The 24,711-nt window shown below is 43.4% G+C and overlaps 1 long non-coding RNA gene and 1 pseudogene across 1 annotated transcript; one reads left to right on the top strand and one right to left on the bottom strand.

Annotated features, from left to right (window-relative positions):
- The first annotated feature begins 103 nt into the window (after positions 1 to 103).
- LOC115606763 lies at positions 104 to 6,927 on the top strand. The gene is made up of 3 exons (XR_003990996.1): positions 104 to 114; positions 4,549 to 4,554; positions 6,739 to 6,927. It is a non-coding gene; the product is annotated as an uncharacterized LOC115606763 (long non-coding RNA).
- A 1,921-nt stretch (positions 6,928 to 8,848) lies between these two features.
- Positions 8,849 to 11,763, bottom strand: LOC115606048 (annotated as a pseudogene).
- Between the last annotated feature and the right edge of the window lie 12,948 nt (positions 11,764 to 24,711).

Below are 24,711 nucleotides of genomic sequence, written 5' to 3'. Positions count from 1 at the left end.
ATGTAGTTGTTCAGATAACACTCAGAGGGACTTTGAAAACTTCAGCTTTCTTCTGTTTCTCAAAATTTGAGATTAAAACAAACCCTGAATCCCTCCACCACAGGGAAGAGCAGGGTCTTTGCCATGGGTAACATGCAGTCTCAGGACACTTGCATGGGAGCCAGGCTGTGTTTTAGTGTGAGACAACGATGCTCCCCATCCCGATGCCACCAGTGTTTTCATTATTCCCCTTTGCGGGGATTTTTAGGGCAGTAAAACCAACTTTTTGGATGGTTATGAGCAGAGCAATACATATTTTTGTGTTGGAAATATTCAAATCAATTAAGCTGAAATCTTACAGCAGGAACCAGGTCCAGCTGTTAACAGAACCACAAGCAGCAGAAAAACTATAGGCTTTCATCCTCTTTTTATCCTTTCCTAGAGCAGATCAGTGGATCCCCTTGAATCTGTGTGCTGGAAAAGTGTAAGGAGACACTCTGTGAGCTCCAGAAGCTACAACAGATCTCTGAGTAATTGCTTTTTTATTATGTCTAAAGCTGGCCCTAAGTATGCATCTATCTGATTTGGTGAGAAGAAAGGGGTACGTGCCTTATTAGCCTGTATGTAGGGATTAAGGAGGTTTAAAAGTGAGTACACAGACTAAGCCATCCAATGTAGGGACACAAAAGACCAACTGTTTATTTTCTGACCAAGAAAAAAATAATGCTGCTTTGCCGATGAAATATGCATATGGCTCAGCTGAAATCCGAGTCTCTGCAGGGGTCCAGATAGGAATTTTGGCATTAAAGGGAACAGAATATTAGCTGGGCACAATGCCTCCTTGCCATACCCATTCAGGCCTGCAGCGTTTATGCTGCAGGACACATTCTTTTATGTCTTCAATGTTTGCAAGTGCACTGGAGGGATTAATTCAACTGAGAGATGTCGTATTCCAGGACTAGTATACAAAAGCAATTTTCTTTATAAAAAATGCTCCCTTTTAACCCTCCGGGATAGTTCTGTAGTTGCCACCTCGAGGCACCAGCATTGCTTTCACCACCGCTCCTTGCAGATGAGCATGCAGTGCTGATCTGTGACAATAATGCATCTGCATGTGATTCACAGAGATTTTTGCTGCCAGTGGCTTGAATACCAAAGGGGCTGGGGGGGTAGGAGGGGGGGGAGAAAAAGTAAAAGGACTGCATTAGCTAAAAGGAACTGTCCTACAAATCTGATACAAATCACAGTTTTCGCTGATTTCAGTGGGCTTCTGTTAATTTCTTGCATTTTTACATACTTATATGACCTCTTCCATGCTTGTCAGAGGTACCACCACTCTCAAGAGTTGCAGGAACCGGCTGCATTCAGGGAGTAATTTTTATTGCGTTAGGGAGATCCTGCTTTTCACTCCCTTCCAAATTCTGCTTACTAGCTGGCTTAATTGTCCTACTGCCTCCTTAGACTGTGAGTAATTACCTTCATTATGCCATCCAGAGGGACCTTGACACGCTTGTGAGGTGGGCCGATGCCAACCTTATGAAGTTTAACCAAGCCAAGTGTAAGGTCCTACACCTGGGTCGGGGCAATCCCAGGCACTGCTACAGGTTGGGCAGAGAAGAGATTCAGAGCAGCCCTGCAGAAAAGGACTTGGGGGTGTCGGTTGATGAGAAGCTTAATATGAGCCGGCAGTGTGCGCTTGCAGCCCAGAAAGCCAACCGTATCCTGGGCTGCATCAAAAGAAGCGTGACCAGCAGGTCGAAGGAGGTGATCCTGCCCCTCTACTCTGCTCTCGTGAGACCTCACTTGGAGTACTGTGTACAGTTCTGGTGTCCTCAACATAAAAAGGACATGGAGCTGTTGGAGCGAGTCCAGAGGAAGGCCACGAGGATGATAAGAGGGCTGGAGCACCTCCCATATGAAGACAGGCTGAGAGAGTTGGGGCTGTTCAGCCTGGAGAAGAGAAGGCTGCGTGGTGACCTCATAGCAGCCTTCCAGTATCTGAAGGGGGTCTACAAGGATGCTGGGGAGGGACTCTTCCTTAGGGACTGTAGTGGTAGGACAAGGGGTAATGGGTTCAAACTTAAACAGGGGAAGTTTAGACTAGATATAAGGAAGAAGTTCTTTACAGTGAGGGTGGTGAAGCACTGGAATGGGTTGCCCAGGGAGGTTGTGGATGCTCCATCCCTGGCGGTGTTCAAGGCCAGGTTGGACAGAGCCTTGGACCACGTGGTTTAGGGCAAGGTGTCCCTGCCCATGGCAGGGGGGTTGGAACTAGATGATCTTAAGGTCCTTTCCAACCCTTACGATTCTATGATTCTATGATTCTATGATCTTCAAAGGCTGCGGACATTGTCTACTATTTGGACTTAAGTAAAGCATTTGACACTGTGTCCCATGGCATTCTCCTGGAGAAATTGGCTGCTCATGGCCTGGATAGGTGGATTCTTTGCTGGGTTGGAAAGTGGCTGGATGGCCGAGCCCAAAGAGTGGTGGTAGATGGTATTCCCACCTCGTTGGTGACCGGTCACTAGTGGTGTCCCTCCTCAGGGCTCGGTGTTTAGGCCAGTGTTGTTTAATATCTTCACTGACGATCTGGATGAGGGGATCCAGTGCACCCTCACTACATTTGCGGACACCAAGTTGACGCAGCAGGGCGGCCCCAGGAGGGACGGCCCCGCCCTGAGCGGGGAAAACCCGCCCCAGGGAGCGCGGGCGACCGGACCGGGGCGTGGCGGTTGGCAGTTGGCAGTTGGCAGTTGGCGGTTTGCGCGGCAATTGGCGCCAGCACAGCGAGGGGGCAGCGAGCGCTCCGGGGTGTGTCCACCTCAGGGCAGGGCCCGCTCTGGCAGCTCTGCGCCGGCTGCCCCGGCAGTGGCCAGTGGCGGCACCAGACAGAGCCGATGGGAGAGGAGGCTGCAGCAGGGAGCTCGGGGTGTAGAAAGTGCCTCCGCTGGTCTCTTCAGACAAGGGTGCACAATGGGCAGGGCTGCGCTCGGTGCGCCCTGGTGGAGGTCTAACTGCAGCACGTGGCTGAGCTGCGGGACACTGTCGGTAGCTAAAAGATGTCCGGGAAGCGGAGGGGGAGCTCCAGGCCCAAAGTGCAGGGGCCGCAAGCGTCCACCATAGCACATACAGAAAAAGAAGAGGGCGTTAATCCAGGAAGCTGGGAACTAGTAATGGAAAAAAAAACCCCAAACAAAAAAACAACAAAACAAAACAAAACAAAAAAAAAAAAAAAAAATTAAACGCAAGTGGCTTCCTCTAAAATCTGACGTCCCCACCCCGACCTGCTTTTCAGTTCTTCAGGGGGCTAATGAGGAAACACATCTCACCAAATGAAGAACGTGCTTACACACCAGTAAAGAGGATCACTACTAGTGCCTCCAGGAAAAAGCGGCGGGTCATAGTCATAGGTGACTCTAGTTTGAAAGGCACAGAGGTGCCCATCTGTTGGTCTAACCCAGTCTCGAGGGAGGTGTGTTGCCTACCAGGGGCTTGGGTCAGGGATGTTGCTGAGAGGCTACCTGGCCTAGGAAGCCCCGCTGACTATTACCCACTTTTTGTGATCCATGTGGGTGCTAGTGATACTGACAGCCATTAAGAAGGACTGCAGAGCCCTGGGAAAGGTGCTCTGGGAAGGGGCTCTGGAGCTCAGATATTTTTTTCATCTGACGTGCGAAGAAAAGACTTCTTTACAACCACTCAGCCAATAAGGTTGTAAAGTAGGTATGTTTATTCAGCGCTGCGCGGCATGGACATCGTCCCACCAAATTTCGTGCCCCCCGGCAGTCGTTTGTCTTCTAAATATATAGCATTGCGTTTACATATTCATGAGATCGCCTATACATATTCATAACCTATCCCTGCTTCGTATGCTAATTAAAACTCCTCCCACCGCGCTTGCGCAGTGCATCCTGGTGGTGGTCGTAGGGGGTCGTGGGGATGGCAGCTAACAGCCCTTCTTCGTCACCGTAGGTATCCTTTTGGTCTCGTGCAGGCTCAGTTGCTCCTTGGATCGTGTCGAAACCACAAAACTGTCTTCCACCTGTTCTCTTCTTTTGCGCGGGCTCAGTCTCTCCTCTGGATTGGACGATCCCATCCCAAAAGTTACAAATATAACTAACTTTGCATAAGTGGTAAGTCCCGCGTGTCGTTAACCCTTAGGTTGCACTAACAATACGATTAAGATATATCATACTAATTACATTAATAATGCGAATGAAGACTAATTACCCAACCAGCAACAGGTTTGTTTTTGTTCTTTTTTTTTTAAATCTTAGGATTCCCCTATCTCACATCAATCCTCCAGGTCAAAGGGGAGGACCTTGAAAAGGCCAGGCTGATTTGGCAGGTTAATAAATGGCTAGAACGGTGGTGCCATAGTCAGGGGTTTGGTTATTTAGACCTTGGGACTCAATCTGGGAGGCCAGGTCTACTGGAGGCTGGTGGAGCTGGTCTGACAAGGAGAAGAGCTGCTTTGGTAGGAGACTTGCCAGGCTGGTCAAGGCAGCTTTAAACTAGATGTGTTGGGTGAGGGGGGAATCGATCCATCCCAACACTCCCAGTCAGTTGCCAGTACCTGTAATAAATGCTTGGAGCGATGCAGCTGCTCCAGCCAATGCATCGGCTTCATTTGGAGCTTGGCTCAGATGCCGCTGTAGAAACACGCATAATATGAGGAACAAGAGGAATTAGAGATGTGTGCATGGCTACAGGGATATGATATCATTGGTGTCACAGAAACATGGTGGGATGGCTCCTATGATTGCAGTCTTGGAATGGAAGGTTATAGGCTCTTTAGGAAAGACAGGCCAGGCAGACGGGGAGGGGGAGTTGCTATTTATGTCAGTGATAGGCTGGAGAGTATGGAACTCTGGGGATACGTGATCACTGATCAAAGCTTGTGGGTTGGGGTCAAAGGGAGAACAGCGATGGGGAGCAGACATTCCTGTGGGGATCTGTTACAGACCGCCTGATCAGGAGGATTCTCTCTGTGGATGAAGTGCTCTATAAACAGATAAGAGCAGCCTCACGCTCACAGGCCCTTGTCCTCATGGGGGACTTCAACCATCCTGATACCTGTTGGAGGGACGGTACGGCCTGGCACAAGCAATCCAGGAGGTTCCTCGATTGTGTGGAAGATAACTTCCTCTTGCAAGTAATAGAGGAGCTGATAAGGAGAGGAGCCATGCTTGACCTTGTGCTCAGCAACAGGGAGGGGCTGGACGGGGCTTGGAACAACCTGGTCTAGCGGGTCTGCCGTCGGAATGACTAATCGTGCGTGGCAGTTTTTGTCCCGTCCCCCCCCCCCCCCCTCCTATGGTTATCCGGGTGGTACAAAGCCAACAGTAACAGCTTTATTTTCTAGTCTCGTGTTTTAGATAAAACGGTATGACTTGAGGTGGAAATAGAAGTGCTGAGTATTTAGTCATTTATCCCATGAGCCAGGAGTGTACCCGTGCCTCTGCCTGCAGCATGTCAGAATACCCTCTTGCATTAGAAACCTCCAGCTTCCTCCACACTCATGTCCCAGTACACACACCCCTCGTGGAAAAGGGGCTGTTTAAGCAATTCGGCCCCACGTGCAGGGTTAAAATAGTTTGGAAATGCTCCCTGGGTTTCAGTGGCCTGTTTGGAGTGGTGCCCTGCGCACAAGAAAAAAAGTACTGTCTTGCAACAAAAATGATTCTCCCCCTCTACTCTGCTCCTGTGAGAGCCCACCTGCAGTACTGTCTCACACTCTGGGGCTGCCAACACAAGAAGGACATGGAGCTGTTGAAGCGAGTCCAGAGGAGGGTACAAAGATGCTCAGTTGGCTGGAGCACCTCTGCTATGGAGTCAGGCTGAGAGTGTTTGGTTGTTCAGCTTGGAGAAAAGAAGGCTCCGGGGAGACCTTAGAGCAGCTTCCAGTGCCCAAAGGGGCTAAAAGAAAGTTGGAGAGGGGCTTTTAACAAAGAAATGTAGGGATAGGGCAAGGGGGAATGGCTTTAAACTGACAGACGGGAGATTTAGATTATATATCAGAAGGAAATTCTTCTCTGTGAGGGTGGTGAGGCCCTGGCACAGGGTGCCCAGAGAAGCTGTGGCTGCCCCATCCCTGGTAGTGTTCAAGGCCAGGCTGGACAGGGCTTGGAGCAACCTGCCTCTAGTGGAAGGTCTCCCTGCCTGTGGAAGGGGGTTGGAACTGGATGAGCCTTAAGGGCCCTTCTGACACAAACCATTCTATGTATGCCACTTTCACTAGGTTAGGCTCATGCCTCTGGCTGTGTCTGGGTGTGTTTACCTGCTTGAAGCCCTGAGAATTTCTCTGCTTGTTGAAAGAGGCAGGAGTCACAGGAACAGAGTTTCTTTTCCAAACTTGTTTTTGTATTGTTTTCTTTGCCTTTTTTTCGAGTGATGGTGTAACTGCAGACCTTCCTTACCTGGAAATCACTGTGGTGTGGTTGTGGAGAGGATTTAACAAAGCTCTCATTCGATGAGTGGCTTTTTGTGGATAGATGTTGTGTTGCCTATCATGGCCTTTTTTCAAGAAAAAAGCCTACTGTGGCTCTTTTCTGAGTACATTAAGAGGTGTTAGAGGTGCAATTGAAGAGTGCTGTCTTTTTGAATAAATACCAGGTTAGATATAAGGAAGAAGTTCTTTACTGTGAGGGTGGTGAGGCACTGGAATGGTTTGCCCAAAGAAGTGGTAAATGCTCCATCCCTGGCAGTGCTCAAGACAGGTTGGACAGAGCCTTGGGCAAAACGGTCTAGGGTGAGGCAGTCACCCAGAATTGCCAGTGCTGCAAGGCCGCAAAGAGCAGGGCTCTCCAGGCCACACAGCTCTGCACCTTGCTCCTCTGCTCGTGGGTCTTTTGCTCCAGCTCCTGCAGCAGCCGAGCCATCTCCTGGCTGAGCTGCTCCACACACTGCTGCATGGGGTCACGTGTGGGTTCAGCCAGTTCATCACAAACCACATCTACGTTCAAGATGTGCCGTTCCAGAACCCAGCCACGGAGGTTTGTGACAGCCATGGCCTGCAGGAGAGAGAAAGAATGCAGTGGGGCTGGGAGGCAGGAGGGAGGGAGGTGGACAGCATGGTGGAGCTTGTCCACCAGCCACAACACCAACTCGCTCTGGTAGTGCAGTTTGTGCCCTTTTTTTGATGCCTTTTGAAATGTTTGATGCCTTTTGAAAAATACATGCGAAAGTCTCTCTGACTGTCAGCATCTTCATCCTCCTCATGGCTCCTTTTCCTGAACCACCAGTAGAGTCTGACACTCAGGAGGAGCAGGACGCCGGCAATCAGCCCCAATTGCCAGTGCCACAAGGCAGCAAAGAGCAGGGCTCTCCAGGCCACACAACTCTGCTCCTTGCTCTTCTGCTCCTGGCTCTCCTGTTCCAGCTCCTGCAGCAGCCGAGCCATCTCCTGGCTCAGCTGCTCCAAACGCTGCTGCATGGGGTCATGCGTGGGTTCATCCGGCTCATCAGCAAACACGTGCACGTTCACAATGAGATGTTGCAGAACCCACATGAGGAAGTTTGTGACAGGCATGGCCTGCAGGAGAGAGAAGGAATTCAGAGGGGCTGGGAGGGAAGGAGGGAGGCAGGGAGGGAGGCGGTGGCATGGGGAGCGGGGACGGGAGCTGGAGGGAGGCAGGAGAGGGGATGAGGCAGCAAGGCCTGCACCCAGGCCTGGTGGCAGCAGCAGTGTGCCCTGCCCAAGGCGCTCGCAGCCAGGGCCTCGATGCAGGGTGAGCACCCACCCCCAGGCACCTGCGTTTTTGCCCCGGCCCTTGTCCAGCCCAGCCTCCCTCTTGCGTGCCCACTCGCCGCTGGCCCAGGCATACAGGGGTGCTGGAGAGGGACTCCTCATCAGGGACTGTAGCTACAGGACAAGGGGTAATGCATCCAAACTAAAACAGCTGAAGTTCAGGTTAGATACAATGAAGATGTTCCTTGCTTTGGGGGTGGTGAGGCACTGGAAGAGCTTGCCCAAAGAAGTGGTAAATGCTCCATCCCTGCAGGTTGGACAGTGCCTTGGGCAACGTGGTCTAGGTTGAGACGTCCCTGCCCATGGCAGAGAGGTTGGAACTAAATTATCTTAAGGTCGTTTCCAACTGTAACTGTTCGATGAATCTATGATTCGTCGGAGCTGACCATCAAGCGCAGCCCCCAGAACCCTTTCCATAGCCCACACCCTCACATACGCAGTGTTTGTGTATGTGATTATACAAGAGATTTACTGGCGTCTCTGCACAGGGGAAAGCTCACAGAGGGAATGGACTCTCACAAAGAGGGAGGGCGGTTGCTGTCCAGGTAGTAACAGGAATCTCTGTTGCCAGGCTCCTTTCTAATGGCCTCTTCAGCTGCACCAGGACCCACTCCCCAGTGCTTTTGCTGTGGAGGAAAGGTGCGGCAGCAATTCCCACTGCCAGTAGAGCAGCATGTTCTCTGTGCCCGGTGTGCTCAGTTCTGCAGCACCAGCTCCCCGGGGAGAGTCCAGCATGGGTAGATTCTCCATCCAGACCCCAGTGAACACACGGGGGCACATCAGCGGTGCCTCTCTCTTGGTCCTTGCATAGCTGGAGCTGCCAGCAAGAGTATCTGGTCCCATGTGAAATGGCATTCTGGCCGCAGCCAGTGAGAGGAGAAAGCGTGAGAAAGTCATGTTTGTTGCCACTGTAGTCATCACACACTGCTATCTGAAAACCATCGAGAGGAGAATGCTGCCGCTCTTGACAGATGTCCACTGCACAGGGTTCTTCCTTTCCTTGCAGCATCCTACATTCCATCCTTTATTTCCCTCCTGTATGAGGTGGTCCTCATCTGTCCTCGGCTGTGAACTCTGCAAACACGGCTCTGTGCATGAGGACCACTTTCAGTGCCCCTAGAAGAAGAGCTGCGTTGTAAGCTGATGTTGCAGCTCTTTGAACTCATGCACTGCCTGCTCGTGGGCAGCCGGATCCTGCACCAGACACTGGAAGAAGTTGAGTGGCTTGGCTCTTTGTAAGGCTGGGGGCAAGATGATCTCTCACGAATCTTCTCATTATCAAAGAAGTAGTGGTTGAGGCATTTCTCCTCCAAGCAGCAGTGCAGGTACCATGTGATGTCATCCAGCGGCAGCAGGAAATGCATCCTGTGCCAGCCTGATGGGTGTGGTGGGCAGGAGGTGCATCACCACTGTCTTCAAGGTATAGCTGGAAAAGCCTGTGCCCACCACCATGTGGCTGCACAGTTGCAGGCAGTTGAGCAAGTTGTCATCTGGGGTCTGATTGAACATCCGCTAGAAGAACTTCATCTCTGCCACAGCACAGCTCAATGTCCAGGTTGTGCTTGGGCTGAAGATAGCCTCACTAGCCTGGCTGCTCATGAAGATGTCTGAGTTGCCTCGCTGCGCACCAAACATCATCTCAATGAGCAGGGTTCTCCCAGAGACCTCTGTAATCGTCACTTTGCAGGAGCGGCTGGAGAGCAGCACCTTCATACTGTAGTAACGTAAACGTAACAGATGCACACTCGCCTTGCTTTCCCTCACCAAATTCTGGAACCAGCAGGTAGTTTTCTGCACATCTAGATAGGAGCTGGTGCAGAGGGTGTGTAGGAGGCTGGGCTTCTGATTCTTCCTCAGCTCCTCCTTGAGGTTGTAGAGGAAGCATGCATGTGCCCCGCCATCTCCTCAGTAGTGCATTTGCACTCCAGCTCCACATGGATGCGGGACTCCACGTGCCATGATGCCTGGCTCCAGACAGAAGGTGTGCCCACGGTGGGGCTTCAGGCACACAAGCAGGTGGTAGAAGCGTCATCTTCCTGGGGACTCCAGCAATCAAAGGTGCTGCCCACCCTGATGGCTGGTCATGCGTGTTACACACGAGATTTGTTGCCATCTTTGCACAGGGGAAGACTCCCAGAGAGAATGGACTCTCTCGAATAGGGAGGGTGTCACCGTCCAGGTATATTGTCCAGGTTTAGAAACAGCAGGGAAAGTGTTCAGGCCTGGAAGCTATCAGCATGATCTGGAGCTATTCAGTCCTGTTAATGCCTGCTGAGACTGCAGCAGATTTATTATTTTTTCACCAAATATTTTTGAACAGAAAATCCCAAATTCTTGAAACTGTATAAGCGAATGGGAAACAACTGGTTTCAACCAATAACCCAAAACTACACTAAAAAGAAACAACAATATCATGTTAAAAAATGTCAACATTTAAGGTTTTGTTTTAATTGGCAGTAAACAAAACATTTGCATCAATCTAAACATGCACACACATACAAACACACACAACCTCATTTTTGTGAAATTTTTTTTCATTGCTGTTTGCAATACATTTCAAGCTGTTAATATTTCCTCTGGAATATGTTTTTTCTTCCTCTAAATACAGAGGTTTAATATAAGCTTTAGAAACCTTTATTGCCTGGCAGTAAGTAAAGACTCCAGAACCTTTAGCAGGGTCGAGATCTGCTCCTGCTCCCACAGCAGACAGTCAGGCTGCTTCGTAGACCTCTCATGCACTGGGTATGCACTGTTGCTAGCTAACTCAAAAGGAGAAATAAGCTTTAAAAATCATTCTCACTCTATTCTACACATCCTTAAAGCTGGCATAGCTGGAGGGGAAGATTTTTTTCCATATGATTTATCACAGAACACTATGCACAGTGGATAGCCTGTGTTTTGCTTTGTATTCAATTTCTATGGGATTGAAAGAAAATAGAGGAGACCTGTGTGTCATGAACACGATGAGGCGAATGGATAAAGCCTCTGTGCTCTTGTGAGACTGCAGCAGAGTGCTGGATTTGATTTGTTTAAAGCAAGTGTTCTGATTGTGCCGAGGCATGTTGGGGAGGCTGGAGGTCTCAGTAGCTTCCCTGCTCCTCAGGGTACCAACCAACAAAACCAACACCAACATGAAAAGCTGCAAATATTGCCTTGTTAGCAGACCAAGATAAGGGTTGGAGATAAAGCAGGCAAACATTAGATGGATAGTGTCCTGCCAAAAGGTGAAGGGCAAATCTGCATTTAGAGGGAGTATGAAGGCAACACAGGCAGCTCCTGGGCTGGAAGGACAGACTCACTGGCAAAGATTCTCCCAGGGTAATATTGCACCAGAAATGCAGGTTACAGAGTCGTTCTTCCCTTTCATATGCTGTGTATCTACCAGCCTGGCCCAATCTTGCTGTGAAATCCTTAGCAGCATGAAGCCAGCAGATGCTCTGTTCAGAAAAAAGTCATACACAGTGCACAGCTTTTGCACAACTTGGTCTCAGGATACTGTGGATGATAAAAATTGACATGGGTTTAAGAATCAACTTGGCAATTTCATAAAAGAAAATAGGTCTGCCTAGGAATGTGCATTAAGAGCAAAATATCAAGGAATCACTCAGACTGCTTTATGTTCGCCCCTGCCAGTACCCACCTCCAAGCTGGCTCCCCCCTGTAGTACCCTTTTGCAGACATCAGCCCAGCTATGTGTGCCACCTCTGCCAGGTTTCCACAAGTGAAATATTGAGATGTGCCATACAGAACAGAAGGAAGGAATGAATCCAGCTGCACCCTCAGAACATGGCATCCCTTACGCAGTGTCACAAAAGCCTTAATATCTCCCCAGTGAATTACAATAGTTTATGATCCTAAGCCTATAACCTCCTAGGGGTGTTCCTCTGCCCTTTTGCTTTTTATACTCTTGCAGACCTTTAGATGGTGAACAGGAGCATACCTGACCATTCAGGAATTCTGAAGTGAGCTTCAGACACCCCATCAGGAGTCTGTCCATATGGGAACACCCCAACCATGCAGTCCTTCCTCATGTCCACATGGAGTCAAAGGGTTTCCCCTTGCCTAGCATGTTTGCCTTGCCTGGTGCTCATGGCTCTCCATATCAGCTCTTTCTAGCAAGTGTCAGTAAATAGTTTGCTTTGCAGTGGCATTTCTTGCTCATTCAAGGTTTAGGTCATGTTCTTCCCAGGGCCCCTATAATTCAATAGAAGAAACAAACCAGTAGCAGAAGGCAAAGACTCAGGTAAATATATCACTGCCAGGCTCGTGGGAGCATGGATGAACTTAAACACAGTCACAGTATTGCCAATACTGATGGTGAACTTTTGAACTAGGAGATGCTGTGAGCAGTTGCCAAAAGGTTCCTACCACTGCATCATCTTTGCAATTGCTCTGAGCTTTGGCTCATTTCGGCCCCTTTTATATCAAGCCAGTGAAATACTCCAGGGATTTTTTTTGATCTCGTGTATGTCACCTGAAGAAAATGAGACTTAGTTTGGATGCCTCATCAGTTTATCTGTTGTGGAAGCTCATGAAGTCCTGGGCACATCATTTCCTCCTGTGTTTGGATGGATGATAGCTCCTCACCTAAGGAGCGGCTGCAGATTTTGAAGAATGTCTTACAAGACTTGTATGAGCAACCACCAAAAATCTGTAGCAAAAAAACCAGATTTAAAAAACCTTCAAAAATGGATGTTTTTTTACTTTCTTGTGATTAGTTTTAAATGTCACCATTTATTTTCAAAAATACAGCATAATTAGGAAGTTAATAAAGTTGTTGCAATGACTGCCCAAAGAATCCAACTGCCATGTGTCCTTAGAAACAAAACCGAAGGAGTTTCTTATAAATGAAGAACACAGGGAGCACAATGATTGATACCTATAGTTAATATTTTCCAAATCCTGTTATAAATGAAAGCAGTCCCTTGTTATTGAGATAAAAGAAGAACAATTTCAAACTCCTGAAATTTTCTGTCAGATTTTACATTAAAAGCTTTCTGTGAACACACATGCAGATGCCCTTAAAGAACTGTCATTACATTTTTAGCTTTTATGAGAGACAGCATTATATGATAGAAAAAATCTTTCAGCTGAGGATAAGAGGGAATAAATACTGGGATTTTTTACATAAAAATACTTTAAATTCATATGGCATCATACTACATTCCAACACATGCTTATACGAAACCTAATACAAGTGGGTTTCATGCTCTACAGTGATTCGCAAGTGCTACTGTAATAAAAAGAGAATAAAATTCAGCTTTTAATAATACAGATAGAAAATTATCACCTTTGCTACTTTTTGCTTGATCTGAATACAAAATTTTACTTAAAATGCTACTGAAATGTTTATTAACATTTTTAATTATTCAGAAACCAATGCCATAAATGTATTATACTATTACTAAAACCATTATTATGGTTTTCCTAAACATGTGGATTGACTATGCTGTTAAATTGAAGGCATTGTTCTACCCACACCAATGATGATCTCTTCCAAAAATAATTTTTTTTCTTTAAATTTTTTTGAGCAGGTCTAATAACGGATCAGAAAGATAAGCATATGCAACACAAACAGAACAAAGAAAGTATTCTTGTATTTTCACTTTCTCATGACATGTAAATGCCATAAAAGAAGCACCAGAAATTTGTAAATTAACAGGAGACAAATTAACTATTTACTTATTTATTTCTGATTTTGAAAGTAGGCTGTACTTTAGTTAGTTCCTACTTTATTCAGACACATTTCTCAGGAATATCTGGTGCAGTGAGATTGCAGGCTATAAAACAGTATTATTTACTTTCTGTCATGTGTGAGGACCTGAGTTTACAATCATCATTCACTGTTGCTTCCTTTCATACCTTGGTGATGTTGAGGAGACAAAGAATGTAGCATTTCCAGCTGCAAGACACAGTGCCTGGAAGCATTTATCTTCCAGAAATAAAACCAAAGCTGCTCCTTTGGCCAGCATTTACAGCTAATTTCCTTTCTGGTGAAAGCTGGAATCAATCAATCACCTCTACGATATTTTACCACCAGGATCCAGAATAGACGGGCAGATGATCTACTCCAGAATAATCAGATGTTTGCCTTTTTTCGTGCTTATTGCTTTTCATGAAGATGTGTCTCCAAAGGTACAGGAAGGCTGGTCTGGAGAAGCACCTTAACTAAACTGCCATAGTGCTCTCGGTTTGCTGAAGTGTTACGAAGAGAAGAGTCACCATACACAATTTTATGCTCTCCTGTTGCAATGAGGCTTTGGACATACAGACATATTGCTACTTTGTAAAGTATGTCCACTTTATCCTTAAAGCATTCATAATCCAGGGCAGAAGGTACTTTCCCCAGGAGACAATCCACCAGTGTATTTTTTTATCTTATCTCTATTGTCCATATCTTTGTCATCTGTTTTTCTTAGCTGCATCTACCAAGATTCTAGCAATGCATTACTGAGCAGTCATCACTTCAGAGTAGTGTCACAGCTGTGGAAATCTCAGTATAAATTAAGCTATGTAATCCATCATATGGGAGACCTAGTCCAGCATTCAAGAACTTGAAATGGGTCACTCCTAGGAATTATTGTTAAAAGACTTGCGTACTTCATGGATAAACTGAAGTGGTGCTGTTACTTTAGTTTGCTTCTGTGCTACTAGACGAAATCTATTTGGAAACAGTTTTTTCCATTTTACAGGTGAACCCTCTAAAAGCCAGGTATGTTTTGCCAACATTTTTTCACTTGTCATGCAGTAGCTTCCCCTGGACCATAGTCCTCCATTTTTCTTACACAAGTATCGTAGAAGTCAGGGTCAAAAGCCTTGCTAAATCAAAATATAAGATGTTGCTACCTCTCCCTCATCCATTGAGCCCATTACAATGATAGAAAGAAATTAGATCAGCATGACATGATCTGACAAATCCGTGTTGGCTCTCCCTTCTTCGACATCTCTGAAGTCTTTATCAATGCTTTGTTTCAAGATATGTTCCAACATTTTTTCAGGAATTGAAGTTGGTGGAGGTTGAACTATAAAAAAGCATTACAAATCTCGACCTTCCCTGCATTATCAGATGATAAGTTTTCAGACTTGAATTGCTGGAGAACCTGTTTGCTCTTATTTAACTACTAACATCCTCAACAGACTGATTACTTAATGTTTCTCTGTCTGCAGCATCTCATCTTTTGCTTTGTTCCTTCTGATTTTGCCCCATCATGTGATTGCTATTTTTTTCCACTCCTTTGCAATGAGGTGAAACAACTTTTAATTTCTGTGGCCTTGGTCCTCATCTTGTGCCCTTCCTCGGCACTCTTTGGTGGGTTCATGGAGCTGGAGTTGCTGGGGTAAATTGCTATAGGCTTTCAACTGACAGTACTGTGTCCCAAGCTTTGGGATATTATGTGCATATGACTGACCAGAATCCAGATCTGTATTCACCAGCTGTCCTTGTTTCACCTTGAATAGTTAATTTTCTTCTTAGTAGCTGGCACAGTGCTGCCTTTAGTCTGAGAATAATGCTGATAACACACCAATGTTTAGTTGTTGCTCAGTAGTGCTTACTCTCATCAAGGACTTTTCAGTCTCTCATGCTCTGCCAGTAAGGAGGGGCACAAGAGCAGAGACAGGACATCTGACCCTAACTAGCCAAAGGGATATTCCGTACCACAGCATGTCATGCTTGGTATAGAAACTGGGGGGAGTTACCTGGAAGGGACCGATTGCTGCTTGGGTCGGGCTGGGTATTGGTCAGTGGGTGGTGAGCAACTGCATTGTGCATCACTGTTGTTTGGGTTTTTTTACTTTTTTCCTTTTAGTTCTCCCTCTCTCCCCTTGTTTTCATTATTATTAGTAGTATATTGTACTTTATTTTAGTTACTAAACTGTTCTTATCTCAACCTACAGGTTTTACATTCCTTTCATTCTCCTCCCCATCCTACCCAGAGAGGGTTAAAGTGGGAGGGTGAGTGAGCGACTGCATGGTGCTGAGTACTGGGTGGGTTTAAACCACACCACCAACCAAGCAGCTGATTCTTAGTAAAGTCACTATTCAGCCAATCCTATTTTTTCAATTCAGAATGTTTAGATTTTAATTTAATTTTACCACACAGTTTAGAATGGAGAAAAATACATCCTTGCATTATTATGTTACTCCAGTTGGTAAATATATGTTTGGCAAATAGTGTAAAAAGAGAGTAAAATGTAAATGTGTGTTGCTTACTTTTTATCCTGAAATAGAAAAACCTTGGAGTTGTAGGGGTTTCAGGTGGTTTTGATTTTGTTTGTTTAGGGATTGTTTGTTTGTTTGGTGTTTTGTTTCAGGGTTTTTTTGGTGGGTTTTTTTTTTTTTTTTTGGTTTTTGTTTTTGTGGGTTTTTTTTTTTTTTTTTTTTTTGTTATTTTTGTGTTGTGGGTTTTTTTGGTTGGGTTTTGGGTTTTTTTTTCCCCAAAATGATACAACTGAATTATCACTTTAATTAGCAGGAGAAGGAAAACTCCTTCTTTGAAGGAAAAGTAACTCAGACAACTGTTTGAATCAGAAGTGACTGAAATTATAGAGTTAGTTAGAAGGATTTTTAAAACTATATTTTATATGTAATCAGCTAAATCAGTCAACAAGGTGGATTTCTCATTGCATAAAGTATTTAAAACACAAAGTGAGACTATTGCAACCATTTACTTTTCAGGCTGCTTTATGTTAGCATTGTCATGGAAATATATATACTGCCTATATTACTGAAACAAGGATTTCTTGGTCTTATTTTTATGATTTTTGATTTTTCAGTATGTTATATTATTGCCATCTCCTTAATGGCTTTATGATTTTTTAAAAAGGCTATTGAGTATTTCTTTAAAGCACAACTTACTGCTCTTTATTTTTACTAGGAAAAGATGAAGTGATGTAGAGGTTGGGTGCAAGCTCATAGAAAGAGGAGTTCAACTGTATGAAGACCCAGGTCAAATAGAGGAAGTTGTAGAGCAGACTCATGCATCTGGCCACAGCTTCCATCACTTAATGGGAGAGTTGCTTTCTGGAGAGGATGTTGTTGTGCTGATCAAGCATCTGAAGTCAGATGATAAACGGGGCTCACTGCAGCCCAGAAGCAAGAGATGGAGCATGCATTTGTGGCTCCTGCTCCACCTGGACATCTTGATGGTGGCCAAGCAACCGGCTGGCCACATGGCTAACTTTGAAGCAAACTTTTTTTCTCCATGTCCTAGCACATGACTAGGGCCACTCTGGCATCTCTGAGATCACCAACAGCAGAGCCACTAATGTGGCTCACAGCAGGGCAGAAATTCTGTGTCTTTTGCTCTCTTGATCAAACAAGATGAATATGTTTATATATAGGACTCTCCTCCTGTCCTCACATACTACCTACTGGTTGAATTGAGACTCCTAGAAAGGACTTTTGTTCTGCTTTTTGCCTGTGATTTCTAACTTCTCTTATTCTCTTCTGGCCATCTTTTATATTCTTTCGCCTTGGTCTTTTATTTTTGTTTAATGAGCTTGGTACCAAGTGATGGTCCCGAGCATGAAAATAAAATCATTTCTTGGGTACTTGGTTGCTGAGGGAGTAATCTGAATACCACACAAAGCCATCAGGAAGAAATATTGCAAATTGTCTAACACTGAGAGACTACTTGGTCCTTTATTTATTGAGCATTCTGGTCATTGATGTGCTCGATGGAGAAATTCGTGTTGCTTCAGGCAGCAACAAGAAATAGCAAGAATTATCCATCTATTTTCTATTTACTATCTGTTTATTTGTTCAAAGTCTGATATGGGTAGGGTAGAGGATAACGAAATGCTACAAATTCAGAGTGTAATAAACTGAACACAGAAGCCTACCCTTAGGAAACCTAAAAAAGAATGAGTGAAGTCACATGTACATAGAGGAAAAAGCACATTTCTTCTGGTTGGGCTTCTTGGTGCTCCTTTTAAGTATCCCTGCTGAAGTCAGCATGTACCTGAATTATCTGGACTATTTTATCCTTATGATTTAAAAAATAAATCTAAAGCAACTAAAAAGATATATATATTTAAAAAATCACATTCATTCCTATTTTATTTATGAGCTATACAATTCCTGCTGATCCATCTGCATGTATGTGTCTCTAGCCACAGTCACATTTAGTCTCTTCCGTATATATATATAAGTAGGAGCTGGTCATTAAAACAGTTTTGCTGAGTCTCAATGAAACTTGTTTAAAAATCATCTTTCAGCTATTTCATTAGGGAATTAGAAAGATGCTGAAATACCTCAAGCACACAATCATTAGCTTTCAATAAGGTCTTTGAAAGTATTAACCTTTAGCTGACTAATCTATTTATTGAGTATTGCTCCATGGATTTGCTAGACAGAAGATGAAAAGCTCTGGACACTCTCTCTGCTTCTTTGTGAAGAGTAACAGATGAATCCCTAATGCCAACCTCTATGGCATCGCATTCACTAAAATCTCCTCTTCAGCTCTCCTGAGCACTTTCAGATACACCTATTTCAGGAGGCATTTGTTTAAGACCTCCTCTACAGTTTGAACTATTCTTAAATCCCACTCCTGTAAGCAAGTTTTCATGAATATGTAAATAAACTTTTTTTCTTGCAAAAAAACCACATAAACCAAACCCAAACATAATGCCTATGAATATTTTTTGCCTTGAAACAGCGATCAAAAAAATTTGTGCTAGCGGGGGTGCTGACTCCTACAGAGCTAGTTTGTTATCTTGCTGAAAATGGAGTAATAAATCATGGCATTTCTGTAATTTCAGGGATGCAGTATGCACTCCTTCATGAAGACAAGACCAAAATTTGAATGAATTTTGGGCATGCAGAGAGTGAAGGTAGCTGGTTGGAGTCTATACACACCCTTTAATGAAATTAAGAGCTTTTGTGATAGTCAGAGCACTGAGCTCTTCAGTGTCTCAGAAGGAAATATTCCTTCATGGTCCCATATCTGTCACCCAGTAAAAGTACGTATACCACGACAGGAGCAGTACTTGTGCCTGCTAAGGAAGGCCCACCTCTTTACTGGCCTATAACTATCCTCTAAAGCCCTTCAGAAATCTGCTGAAAGCAGATAATCTGGCAGCAATCACTGAGGACAAGCATCGTTTTTCAGTACAGACTGGCAAATAGCTGAACATTGGTTTGACATTTGACCATGATCATTGCCTGAAAGTAGGGTTGTTACAATAAGTTCCCAGTGCTATAAGGTTGGGTGTTTGGGTTTTTTGTTTGGGTTTTTTTTTTTTTTTTGTTGTTGTTGGGTTTTGGGGTTTTTTGGTTTTATTTTGTTTGTGTTTTGGTTTGTCTTTTTTTTTCGGTTTTGTTGTTGTTGTTGGGTTTTTTTGGTGGGTGGTTTTTTTTTTGGTTGGTTGGTTGGTTGGTTGGTTTTTTGGGGGGGGGGGGGGTTTCCTCCCCAGGAAAAGACAACTCTCTTCTTTATCTGAAGACTTTCCAAAAAAAGAAATGAATGTAGCAAGCAATTCAGATTCCCAAGCTATGGCAATGATAGTCCATTAGTCAACAAACTGTCCCTGTTCTAGTTTGCATGGACATTACATATTCTTTTAATATTAATAATGATATAAAATTAATTATGCTAGTAACCAAGCTATTGTAAACAGAACAATTTCTCATTCTTTCTTAATGGGGTTAGTAAATTTTAGCTACATAAGACTGTAAAGCAGCCTTCTACTACCTTAAGGCAGCCTACGAGAAATCTGGAGAGGGCATGTAGTAATAGGACAAGGGGGATGGCTTTAAGCCATTTCTATGATCCCAGAGCAAGACACTCAGCAGGTCTCCTGGAGAAGACTATTAACTCTTTGGGCAAGACTTACTGTGTGAACCAGCAATTCTCCATTTTATCTGAGGAAAAGGAGATTTGGTGCTCCATGTCAGCAAATGGTTCTTGTGTTACTGACACTGGAGACAGCAGAGCAGGGAACGCTCTCCCTTGAAAAATCCAATACTGCTTTGATCATATGCTGGTTTTCATTAGCACACCCATAAGAAGACAACAGAAGAATATGACCAAAGCTGCCTCCAATGAAACTGTTTTGTCTAAACATGTATTAATTCTTTCTTTTTAGACCTACCTTGACAGTCTCAGAAAAACAAAACAAAGCAAACAATTATTATTAACCACGTTGGCTTTTCTATTTTTCTTTGGATCATTTCTTCATCTTTTTTTAAGTATTAGGACAATACTGGAAAACAGTTAACCATTAAGTATTAAGCAAGCTTTGCTTCAAAGTAAAGCAGTGGTTCACAAACCTCCTCAATATTTTCCTTTGGGATGCTTATATCCTTTCCTCTGAGATGTTTGATTTTAGCAGATACTATCTTACATCTGTCTTGCTGACAAAGATAAAACTTTCATTCCACCCACAACAGCAAAAAGATACCTGCTGGATATATCTGCATTTTCCATGTGATCTACCTCATGCACAGGCCTCGTATTTCATTTTTAAGAAATGCTATCACTGCCCTCTGAGCACTGCCTCATCCTTGCTCCATTTGGCTTCCCTTATCAGTCATTCCTACATTCCCTTTTAACTATGAGGGCAGTTTGCTCTACATTGCTTTTATTGCATCTGTGGGATTTTATTGTGTGTGAGCACATGTCCTTGAACATTTCCCAAGTTTCATAAATATCCCCTGCATTACATTGGCACGGCTAATCATGCCAAAAATTGCTCCAAGCTTTGAAAGAGAAGTTTTGATTATCCATACTCTCAGGTGTCCATTTTGTCAAATACTCTCCAAGCATCCGAGTGAGCACCCAAGCCCACAGGCAATAAAACGTTGTTGAGGTCTACAATGTCTCTCTCATTATGACAGTGCAAGAGTTAATGCACTTTTATAGACTTGGAGCTCCTTAAGTGTGTTGCGGTTCATACTTCTCTTTGCTTTTAGATACTTCATGAAGAGCTGGAAGGTTTCATAGCCTGGTGTCGGTGATGACAAATGTGCTAGCTGAGTGGAGCACTCAAACCATAAATGAGAAATGATTACTCCAGGAGCACCTTGATGAATTTGGAGAAAATCAGAGATAACTTTCTGTCCAGATAGTCAGTGAAGCAAATTAATGGAAAGGTTGCTGAAATGATAATAATCTGTAAAAGCATATGTTATGAGTAGCTAATAATGTCCCTTCCTTGTTGGAAGTGATTATTTTTCATTTAGCAGATTTGAACAGCTAAATAACTTGCATCTTTGCTCACTCCATTTCTCAGTACCAAATTACACTACCAAGAATGCAGCTATCCTAAGGGTAAAAAGAAAATAGAACAATATATTAAACCTGAATTTTAAGTAAACATGTATTTTCTTGAACAGTCCTTCTAAAAATTACTTTTTCTCAAATCCTTGAGTTATGGTGTATATGCAAAACATAAAACCAGTCACAATTTACATGCTCTGAACAAATATCTGCTATATTATTGACAAACAATCTTTACAACAATGGGACAAAATAGACCATTAGAAATATTTTAGAGTAAAATTTACAAGTCTCAGCATAAACTAGGAATGGATTGTTAGTGTAGAAAGAACCATCAGTTTGCATAGAATGTCATCACATATTTATCGCTTTTTATGGATTTGTAGCATCACGGTTCTTATTATATTAAAATTTTTATCATTTGTTTTCGTGTTTCCTGTTGACAAAAGAACTGCTCTGGGCACCCTCTGATATAGTCAAAGCCTGGAAATATTGAGATTTGTTGTCTAACTATGATTATGGTTGCAACGGTGCACCCACTGCTTCTTGTCTATTGCTACTACTCTACATTAAATGAAATTCATCGATCCATTAAAATTACCATCACCATCTCTCTTTTAGGGATAGTAGTGTCAGCTTCAACTTTGAGGACATGGTTGTGAGATATGGGAAGCTTAAGCTTGAAAAGAGAAATTTTAGGTGTTGCAAATTGAGGCTTTTAATGTAGTTTTTTGTTCATCTTTTCCTGAAGGTATCTCTGTTCAGGTACCTTTTCAGAAGATATCTGAACAGAAACATCTCCTTCTTATTGATGGGCATCACAAACAATTGTTTCTACTATGGGCAGAGAGAAACCTTCACATCTTTTGCTTTAGAACGTGGGATCTTTCACGTGATAAATTTAGGCATTTTAATTTTGCCCTTCTTACCATTTTTTCCTGTTATGTATCCAATTCCATATGAGAATATTGATTCTCAGGGACAGTCACTGTTAGCTCATATTTTGTGCTTTCACATAAAACAGGATGGGCTCCTCCTGATGTCCCTCAGCTTCAGAAGGACAAATGCTTCTTTCCTTGGGGACCATCAGAAATGTGTGTGGTGCTTCTGTGGAAAAAGAAAAAAAAAAAAAGAATTAAGAAAATGCAGCAAGAGATGTCTGGAGTGGAGACACAGAAGACTGAACAAGGTCAGAGCAACAGGAGGTGCTTCATGGCAGATCGAAGGGAATGTGACCCAGGCAGAATCCATGCCAGTGCAGAAGAAAGGCGTAAGAAGGAAGGAACAGCAGAAAAAGAGTGAGAAAGAAGGATTGGCACAGAAAAAACACTACAGTTCTCTGTAATTTTCAAGGAAAGACTATTGGATAACTTCCCACATCTATCCAGTTACATGTCTGAGTAGTTTCTAATAATAGCTAAAAATACTTCCATGGTTCAGAGATAAGGCATATGTGTTACCTATGCCATTCTCTTCTTCTGAGACTGAATGCATAATCTCTATCTATATTAAGAGTGGTTCCCCTGTCATTACAGAAACATGGCAGATTGACATCTCTATTTACCAGCTAGGTTACTGCTGCACCAACTTCACATTAAATACACAGGATTAAATTAATCCGAAGTCCAAATATGATCATATACAGGCAGGAGAATTCATATCTGCTTTCCTAAATCACCAGCTGTATTAAATGCATTTTGAGAAAAAGTACAACAATTTCTCCTGCTACAGAGCAAGATGAATTTCACTTAACCATAACAAAGCCATATCTTAGGTATCAATTCTTACTCTCTGCTTGGGATGATCCATCATTTTCAAGATAGGCCAATCTTGCTCAAAGAAAGGAAAAAATTCCTATTCTTCTCGCTGCCATAGCTTTCAGATCCACTGCACTGGCATTTTAATAGATGAATGCCTGCAGGGTATGAAGCATATTCATCCTTTAAATGTGAAAACATACAAAACAAGGTATATTATACATAATAACTTCTCCACTATCTCCTGAGCATTAAAATGAAGAGAAGATTTGTATAAAAAATGGCAATACTAATATTACTGAGATTAGTAAGCAATACTCAGATTCCTGGTTAAATTATATTTTAATATCATATAGTCTTGATAAAAAAGGCATGACAACTCTCTCCCAAGCTTAGGTCTTAGGAGACTTGGCTTTCAAAACCTGTTCAGGGGAAGAGTATTTCTTCAGTTGACTTACATAATGGATGCTTGGTAACTATGAGCCCTGCACATGAATTTCAAGTATGTTTGACTGGAGAAACCTTTCACAGTGAAATAAAAATGCTTGTTGTGCAGTGCTGGTAGCCAGACTCATTCTAGTGGAAAAGCATCTGCTGCTGGAGTCCAATCTGCATGAGGCTGTAGGAAGCCAAATGAAGTTCTAAAGCCAAATTCAATGACTCTGTGGGAATGGGACAATGATGTCTTATGGAAATATTTACCATGAGAGTTGTATAATGGAGTTATCCATTCTAATTAATTCATCATGGAAAGAAAAGCGACAAAGGAGGAAAGAAGATGCTGAGAACATTGTATGAATTCCTTTTATCGAGATAAATTTACACAGTCTTAGTAAGTAAAATTTTCCAAGGAAATAAATGTCCAGAAAAAAGGCAATTACTTCTCCCAAAAGCCTGTTTTAAAAGAGCTTGCTCCCATGTGGAAGGCTGGTCCTGACGTAGGGTGATCCTCTGTGAGATGGTGGAGATGGAGGTCCATGCTGGCTGTATAAAACCTCTGCACCCCAAGGGACAAACAGGTCCCTGGCTATGTTCCTAGGTCTGACTTCCATGCTGCCATGGGATGTCTGGAAAACACCCAGCTGTGTAAGCAGTCATTCCTCATTTCACAGCACTGGGACAAGAATAAAGGAAGAGCAAAAGCAAAAAGTCAGAGAACAGGGAAGAATTAGAACGAAAAGAGTTACAGCTGGCAAGAACATAAGCCAAAGTAGCAGTAAGACAGCAGAGGTAATGAGAGACAGAAAAATTACACTTTGTTGTTTCATCGGCAAGAAGAAACAACAAACAAGAAGGCAGTCTGAATGCTTAAAGACCATTTTTCTCAGTCTTCACAGAAAAAAAATACATGAATACTAATTAGGTTCTCCTGAGAATTAATATTAATGTAGCTAACAACACTGCAATGCAGAATCAGTGCAACATTATTTATCTCAGTTATAAATATTCAACTCATCAAGACCTGGTGAAATCCATCTGAGCACTTATGGAACTAAACATAGCAATTTCAAAACCATTAGTGATTACCTTGGAAAACTAAGATAGGGCTAGTGAGGTCCCCAAGGTACAGGAAAGAGCAAATACAGGACCTTCTTTAAAAAAGAAAAAAGATAAGGAGACAGAACTATAGACTCATCAGCATAACCTCTGTAAAGAAGGACACTGAAACATTGTTTAGCAAACTATTTATAAGTGCTAGGAGAAGAGTAAGATGATAAAACATCCAAAGTGATTTTCTCAAAGGCAGTAGTGTCAAGCCAACAAATTTTCTGTTATCAAAAGAGTAACTGGAGAGAGAGGAAATAGTTACTATTTTTGCTATAGCAGCTCTTTTTACACAGTTGTAGCTGACATTCCTGTGAATGAAATATGATGAAGGTGAAAACATCAGATTACTGATGGGCCATTAGCTGAAACACTGAGATTGCTTATCAGTGGTCTGTGTCTTGCAAAGGGCCCTAGATTTAGTACTCTTAAATATTTTCCTTAGCATGCAGATGAT

This window comes from Strigops habroptila, chromosome 4 (assembly GCF_004027225.2).
Source record: "Strigops habroptila isolate Jane chromosome 4, bStrHab1.2.pri, whole genome shotgun sequence".
Classification (NCBI taxonomy): Eukaryota; Metazoa; Chordata; class Aves; order Psittaciformes; family Psittacidae; genus Strigops; species Strigops habroptila.
This window is presented reverse-complemented; position numbering and strand designations above follow the sequence as displayed.